Source organism: Aulonocara stuartgranti (genome assembly GCF_965226115.1).
Source record: "Aulonocara stuartgranti genome assembly, chromosome: 20".
NCBI lineage: Eukaryota > Metazoa > Chordata > Actinopteri > Cichliformes > Cichlidae > Aulonocara > Aulonocara stuartgranti.
In genome coordinates, this window is record NC_138956.1 from 22,794,307 (window position 1) to 22,802,711 (window position 8,405).

The 8,405-nt window shown below is 39.8% G+C and overlaps 1 protein-coding gene across 9 annotated transcripts in view; it reads right to left on the minus strand.

Moving 5' to 3' along the window:
- Window positions 1–6,192, minus strand: part of dlgap4a (discs, large homolog-associated protein 4a) — a 100,659-nt gene extending 94,467 nt beyond the window's left edge. For 5 of the 9 annotated variants that reach the window (XM_082517648.1, XM_082517647.1, XM_082517649.1 and 2 more), the window contains exon 1: window positions 5,726–6,192. The gene's annotated coding sequence lies outside the window, so the exon portion shown is untranslated. The remainder of the gene's footprint in view (window positions 1–5,725) is intronic. The other 4 variants (XM_082517653.1, XM_082517652.1, XM_082517650.1 and 1 more) reach the window with 1 other exon arrangement.
- Window positions 6,193–8,405: the final 2,213 nt, after the last annotated feature.

Here is an 8,405-nt window from a genome sequence, read left to right on the forward strand (position 1 = left end):
CAGCTGCAAACTGGTCGTGCAGGAAAAAGCAAAGCAAATGTTTGTTCAACACCAAGAAAACTGTTTTTCACATAAAAAATAAAAAAAATAAAATGCACACACATTGGCCTGAACAAACAACTGTTCCTGGGATTGTCTCTGCTGTGGACACATGAGACATAATTAATCACCAGGGGACACAGACTCCTTAATTGCTGCATTCTGATAAATTGTCCCTGGTGAAAAACGTTAAGCATAACATGCAAATTTGTGTCAGAGGATCCATTCAGCGACGCAGCCCAGGCAGGGACTTATTGTAAAATGACACATGCAGGAAGATAACAAGACACTTGTCAGGGGCATACTGTAAAACGGTTATTTCTATTTTGGGGCTCGCAAGAAGTGGAAAGTATGAGATGTTTCAACTTGAATTTGATGAACGCTGAAAGACAGTTGAAGTATGCCGAGGAAAGAGAGCTTTTTTGGTGCAATGTAGCGGAATGTTTATCATTTCATTTGATTTGTCCTTGGGGGTTGTTTTTGCTGCGTGAAACAAGCCGCTAAACAGAAGAGGGCACAAAGGAAGCGAACAGGATAAGAGGGATAAGAGGGTAGGAGACAGGGAGAGGAAAGCAGAGGAGCTATTTGAGCACAGTGACCCGATGGCAGGAAAGGTCACTGACTCAGCAGCACAGAGGACCATCAATGGAGGCAGACTTTAATCACCTTCAGCCGCTTCATCGGCTCCTGTGTGAGATGGACCGAGAGAAGCATTACCAAGGTCATAAAATCTCTCTCTGTTTCGGACGTACAGAATGAGATGAGCGACTCTCCTCGGAGCTGAAATCACGCCATCTTTGCTCTTAATTTTAGCCGTCTTTCTCAAAAAATTTAAGAGGGTGATGATGAGACAATAGCTGAACAGATGGAGCACTAAGACACTTCATCAATGATAAGAAGGAACTGTACACATGGCTGGCTTGAGAGCGCCATTCTTCTGCATGAACCGAAGTTACACCGGTGGCTTGTTGCTATGGTAAATACAAAGAAACAACAGCTTGAAATACTGTATGGGATTTCTTCTCCCGGTCAGACAGCAAACACAACGGGTCTCATTTAAGAACATTTTTGAATTCTTATTTTATCCATGTCTGTTTTTTGCGAGTTTTTTTTCAATGAGGATTTTTTTTTGTACTCAAGTTATATTCAATCAAATGATTTTCATCCATCAGTCTGACTGATTTTTACCCATCAAAATGTTAACAAAAACTCCATTATCTTAACTGCTGATCCAGTTTAGGATCACAGAGGGGGCCTGGAGTGTATCCCAGCTACCTTTAGGTGAGAGGTGGGGTACGTTTTGGACAAGTTGACAGTCAATTGCTGGGCTAACACAGAGAGACAGACAACTATTCACACACAGTCACACCTACAGCCAATTAATTATCAGTTAAACTAACATGCATGCCTTGGGAATGTGGGAGGAAGCCAGAGTACTGGGAGAGAGCCCAAGTAGGTCCGGGGAGAACATACAGACTTCACACAGAATTCACCTTGAAGATCTCATGAATCCCTGCCTTTTTACTAAATAGTATAAGCAAAGATTTCCAAGGAGAGAATTTCCATTCTAGCCACTTTCATTGTGGACCTCAAACTTGTACAAGGGCAAAAGATCAGCTTGTGTTTCTAACTGGTCCCACATGCTGAGGATCATCGCTGGTGATAAGAGCTGGGTCCAAACTACGGGTTGTCATATATCATGCCATCTATGATGACGCCCATATAAATTTTTATGTTAAAAATATATGATGCCATGTGTTCAGTTCCGCAGCATGCACAAGAGCAGCCAAAAAAAAAACAAACCAAACTTGAGCTACCTCAACAAACCCCAACAAAATATGAAGCTGCTAAATACAATCTTCACTCGCTGTTTAGCAGATTTGCTTCCACGAGACTTCATTCTGTTACGCAAACTGAACAATCATCAATTTGACACACCGGAGAAGCTCACAAAAGTGCAAGGGGACAGAATGGGACCTCTTCTGAGCAATCTAAAAATAGCAGCTGTGTTCAAAACAGTCCAGATGTGAATAAGAAAACATCCTGGAGTAAACATAAGCCAAATGTAAATCAGGTATAGCTGTCTGGTGGAGTGATTTAACTTTATGACTGCACTTGGTATAGGTTGCCATGTTGAAATGGATCAAGTAAACAAAATTTTTAAAAAGTCTCTCAGTAACTTCACTTTGATGAGGTTACAGCGAACAGATAAGTAACTTTTCACTAAGATTGTCTTGTTTATATAGTTTAAAACAGTCTAAATGTAGTCCATTTCTGTATCTAAACTCCAAATTCATCCATTTCTAGAATTCAGGTCCAGTGAGTGCATTTTCCCTTTACAGGTTTGCCTTTACTGACATTACAAATGTGGAACAAATAGCATCAATAGGCTACCTCAAACAGTAGTTTTAATAACAACAGACATATTAAATTCAGCAAACTATATTGCTGTCAGTTATAGTACTACATCAGTCAATATAACAGTGCGACATAAAGGCTGGTGAAGCTGCTATACTGTATTTAACTTGTTGTTTCTGTCACCTGACCTTACTCCCACCGCTCTGTCCCACCACATACAGCTGATAATCTAGAGTGAGATGAGAGAGGAGGAAATCCAGCCAAATGAATAACAAAGGAGACAGAATAAGAAAACGTTGTTTTGCTTGTGCATTGAAATGCTTTTTAGGCCAATGCTATATGATATTTCTGTCTCTTCTGATGATACAGGTAATGACCAGCACGGCCAGTCATACTTCAGGAAACCTTATGAACTGTAAGCAAAAGAGACTGGAGAGAATTATCGGCTCCATTTGCTTCCAGGCTCCCACTGTTTTATGTAGCTCTACAGTGAGGTGAAGCTCCCTGTCCACAACTTCATTTTTGATTTACTCCCACCTCTCTTACTCCCAGACACTTTCAGCAACAGCAGACAACTATTTTCAGGTTAAAAGATTATTTAACATTATTTCTTCTGCAATAGAAAACTGATGATTAGCGACTAGCTGGCTGAACATTTAGCAGGTTAATTGCTCGATGTTTAAGCTGCTAGAGACCAAAACAGAGATAAAAAAAAATGTTGCTTTGTGTCTGTTAAATGCAGTTAGGCCCAGCTTTTATTGTTTGTACTGGACTGTTTTGGTTTGGTGTATTGGTCTTTACCTTTATTAACTAAGGAAGTACTCATTAGTATCTCTACATCTACTGTTCGGGGCTTTATTGTGAAAGCTGACCTGAATGACCAGATACTTTTTTGTTCCACTACATTTATCAGATTACCGTATTAAAACACAAGCCATGCTGGCAAACAATACAGCTCAGAATAAATAAACGCCATTAATATTTGTATCTTGTCACACTGTCTCGAGTACAAGTCTGTGATCACGGGTGAACGGCTTCCTTCTGGATAGTTGGTTGGCTGGAGAGTGGAGAGAGCAGAAAGGAAAATGTTCCTACAGGAAACTGCTCGCACCACGATTTGTGGATTGTTTTTTTTTAAATTGTGTTTTTTTAAGAAAATACAAACATTTCTATAGCACATATCTCTGATACAGGTTGAAAAATATAGATGGGAAAAACCACTGCAGGTGACAGAAAAAATATCTGTTTGATTTTGGAGTGAACAACCCCTTTAAGGTGATATTTACCCATTTATGCATCAAACCAATGACTATTTTATGTTATTCTTTAAAAAAAAAGCCATTTGGTTTTTTTTTTTGACATTTTTACCTTGAAATATATTTTAATTGCAGTACTTTTAGTTATAGGGATGTATATTTCTACACTCCAGCCTGCTCCTTTAACTTGAGTAACAGATTTCAGCACTTCCTCCACCAGTGAATAAATGTAGTGGAGTAAAAAGTACAATGTTTCGTACTGAAATGTGGGTGAGTAGAAATGTTACATAACTTAAAATGGAAGCACTCATGTAGCATACAAGTTGAACTCAAGATTACACGCTACTCCGTGCACTTAAATACATTCTTTCACTAGGAGATACTACAAATATTCATCTTTGAGATTGTTTCAGATTTAAGAAAAAATAATAATGCCTGGATAGTTTGCATGACAGCTCTCTAAATATTCACATAATGGGTTCAGTGTGATGGATTCTGCAACTCTGGCTCAGTTTCTGGATTCGTCCGGGTCCTGGTGTGAAAATACTTCTAATGCTCTGCGTCCTGTTGACGTCACACTGATGTGTGTGATACTGTATGCTATCTTTTCTAATCACTCCCTGCAGTAGCCCTGACTAAGCCGGTTTTTAAAACACCCACCATCCTGGACCGGAGCCAGCTGGGTTTCCTTCAAACTCCGTGGTACAGTATCATCATGGCAGCAGATATGACATTGACACCGCAGTTAGAGGCTACAGTCCACCACCAACAGAGCTGTTTGACACTGGATACCCAGAGATGTCTTGTTTGTACTGCTCAACACTGAGTGTGTATGCTTTTAGTTTTCTGCTTAGAGCAAACAATCCAGTGCACATTTAAAAGTCAGCAAACAGTAAAGTGTGTATTTACCATCCAGCCTATATAGTGATGTGTAAACCTTCCAGCCTGCACAGCACTAGATTGAAGCCACTGTGAAGCCACAGGCATCCTTCAGTGTGCCATCCACAGATTTGTGGTTCCATTGAGCTGCGGATGAATTATTAATCAGTCTTTCACTAACAAAATGGGCTTTTAATTGTAGAGACCACTGTTCGACAATGACAGCTGAAACACGAGCCTTGATACAAACTGGCTATCGATCATCCCCCACGGACTCATCTGCAGCTTTACAGTAGAAGAGAGCTTGTTTCTGTCCACACAAAAAATTTAGCAGGCAGCTCCTGCTCCCTCCAGAGGACAGGGCCCCTTAGAAATATGTCTTTCACACACTCGATAATAAAAACTGCAATATTTTAGGACCGAGAATGATGAAACTCGAGGATAGCCTGAGTTTTTGCTGCTAGTTTGGGGTTTTATTTCCACTCATTAAAGATCAAGAGAAAAAAAGAAAAAGCAATGCCACCATATATATATATATATATATATATATATATATATATATATATATATATATATATATATATATATATATATATATATATATATATATATATGGTTCTGATTAATTCAAAATCTGAGTTAAAAGCTAACAGAGATTCACCTAATTGTTCTCAAAAGACATGCTTTTCCCTATCCAAACTCTGAATTCAGTGGCTGTTTCTCCCTGCAGGAATGATGAAAGCAAAGATTTGATAACTTTGACAAACACAGATCATGCGCATAAGACTAAAAAGGGGAAAGAAAGATTTCAGGCACCACTATCTTACAGGATAAACCGACTTTGGCTTTGGCAGGCTGAAGCCAGGTAGTCCAGGCATCCTGAGGTGAATAACTGTTACATTCACAATAAATCAAGCTGCTGGCATAATACCTACATTGATTTATGTCAAGTTACTTACAGGGCTCTTTGCGCTAAAAACACACTCGTATTTCGACAGGTGAAAATCGACCTAATCCAAACACCCAAATCAATCGTCAATTTCAACTCAAGAAGACTGGAATTGTCGATGCAACAATGCAGCCTGATGAGCTCCCATTTGAGCTGTCAGGTTTTTTGTTGTTTGTTGTTTCTTTTTTTCTTCACTGAAACCCGCAACGCCCGATGTAAATCCTGAACGTGTCAACAAGCTTACCTTTTTCATTTCACTGTAATCAGCGGCAGAAGGGTGTCGGTCACACAGGAATAGTTATCCAGCTCTTACATGCCGTAATATCACAGTCACCCGGCTGCTTATCTGTCGAGAAGGTAAACAAGGCGATCCTATAACATCGCTAAAAATAAAATTGTCTTTCTTTATCTCTTAGTTGGAGCCTATGGCACCATTTCTTTGCGGTCATTGCGTGTCGGTCCTTGTCCACAGCAGCTACAGCGGTGTCTCTCTGACAGCAGCTCGCCGGTTTACTCAGGGATCCATCGCGGCAGGGAAAACGCAGTTTGGAGGCTGCCGGTGATGCTGCAGCAGCAGCGTTTGGTCCGTCGAGACGCGGGATGAGAGAGGTGGGGGTGGGGGCATCCGAGGGCCCACGACAAACCACCCAGCTCCGTAAATGAACTCATCGGACCCGAAATCACGGTTTCATGAGCAAACGGTGGTTGATGAATCATTATGCGCAGAGAGATGCCACGTGAGTGCGTGCGTGCGTTTGGATGTCTATTCTTTCCGTTTGTGAGGAGTGATGCTCCTTGATGATTCAAGGAGAGAGAAGAGGGAGTTTAAATGAAAAATTCATTCAAAAAGCAGACCGCAGGCCCGAGCTTTGACTGACATCGAGTTGGTGATTTTATCGGATGACGCTTTTTAAAGTTGGTCAGAAACAGCAGATACGATCGTTCCGATCACTGATTAATCAGCCGATTATTTTCATTTTCCATTCTGATTTGGTAAAAGCAAAGGACAAATATCCACGTAATTTGTTAACATCACAAGACAGAAAACAATTGTTTTCAGCCATTAAAAAGAGAAAACAGGGGGGGAAATCTTTATTTTTGGGATGCTGGACCTAGAGTTCTTCCTAGAAAAGTGACTGAAAGAATAAACGGATTATCAATTAGTCTCAGTTGATCAACTGATTGATTTACAGTTGCTACATCCAAGTTAGATGGATGAGCTCAGTGGCGACTCCAGAGTCTGCTGGGGACCTCAACAAAAATCACAGTGGGCCCCTCCAACCAGCCTCCCATCGCAGTTATAATATTACTGGGTCATGTCACCGACGGCAGAGCTGGGCACATAGGCTGCTCTGCCGTCTAAGTTAATTGATGTTAAACTTCAGCATACACAAAAGAAGTCGAGTTAAGCCACAATAAGATACTTTAGTCAAGTCTCTCCCACATTTAGGATCAGATGTGCAGCGTTTGGTTATTTGGTGTTAATCATTATTATCTACGCCACTCACCTCTGTCTCACTTTTTTTTATCCTCTTCCTGTTTATTTTCTTTCTTTTCTCACTTCCAGGATGACTCTTCTTCATTTTTATTGGAGTGGCTAACTCAGTGTAAATGAGAGTTTAAAGACACAGGTACACATCTACAACACGATAAAAGCTGCATCAGCAAACCATTTTCTCAGCTGTAATTGCATTTGGAGATTAGTTAAAAAATACCTGTACAGTACATGTGCTGTAGAACTGTTTATATAAACAAATACAAAGATTCTTAAAGGACTCAGCTCACTTGCACAAACACGCGCACATGCAGGCCTATAATCAATATTTGAATCATATCTAATTTTTCTATTTCTTGAGAGACTGGTCTCTCTCGGGAACTCTGATATTAAATTATTACTCCACTGTGAAGCTCTTTATAGCATCTTTCAGCCTATTGTTTGTACTCTCTGGCCTTAATCATGCTGTTTTGGTTCAGTCACACTGTTATTTCCAGCTTCCAGTATCTGATTTCACCAAAGAAAGACATTAACTCACATAGTCTGTGCCTTTCTGCATTAGCATAGTTTCAGTTCACACTGGAAACTACCAGTTTCTCTGGCTATTCTGATAATGCTTACATAAATGTCAGACACTTCTAGCTGTATGAATGCAAAATCCATCTACCATGTTGCCACTCTGCTTTCTGTCTGAGCCATGGTGTTGCCCTCTTTGTTTTGATTCACAAACACGGGCTTATCTTGGGAAATCTCTTATTGTCATTCACTGCACTGGATTATTTTTTAATCCAGATGTTTAGAAAGGTCTTTGGAGACTTTGAAGACACCCTCAGAACAGCTGTAAATTGATTCAAACATGTTAAATAGCTATCCCCAGTCTCAATATATGAAACTGAGTCCTCACGAGTTCAGAGAGTTCAGAGACAGAAAGTCCGGATGTATTATAATGTTGCTCTAAAATTGTGTTCACAGATTGTTATCCAGCAAGCCCACTGTTGTTAACTAAAATCGTTACTGTAATAAACCTTTTTTTTAAAATATGTAGACTGTATATAATCATGGTGATTTAAGTGGTGAATAACTCTTTGTTTATGATCCTAAATTAAGTGAATTATAATTATATGAAGGTCAGGTTTTAAATATTAATGTCTCCAATTTCACATATAAAATACGCATGATTATAGTGAAATTCTGGGGAGTCTCTGAATCACTACCAGATTTTTGCCTGTGAGATGACCCACCGCTACAGTTTGACTGACAGATATTAATCTTCATATGTACAGAATGTAACACAAAAAGAGCTCATGAAGGTTTCCCGAAGTGAATAATTTCGACACAGATGTTTGTATGCCCAAATGCAAACATTATTAGACACACAGAAGCACGCACATACACAAATACACATAGGTCTGTGCCACAAGCAACTGAA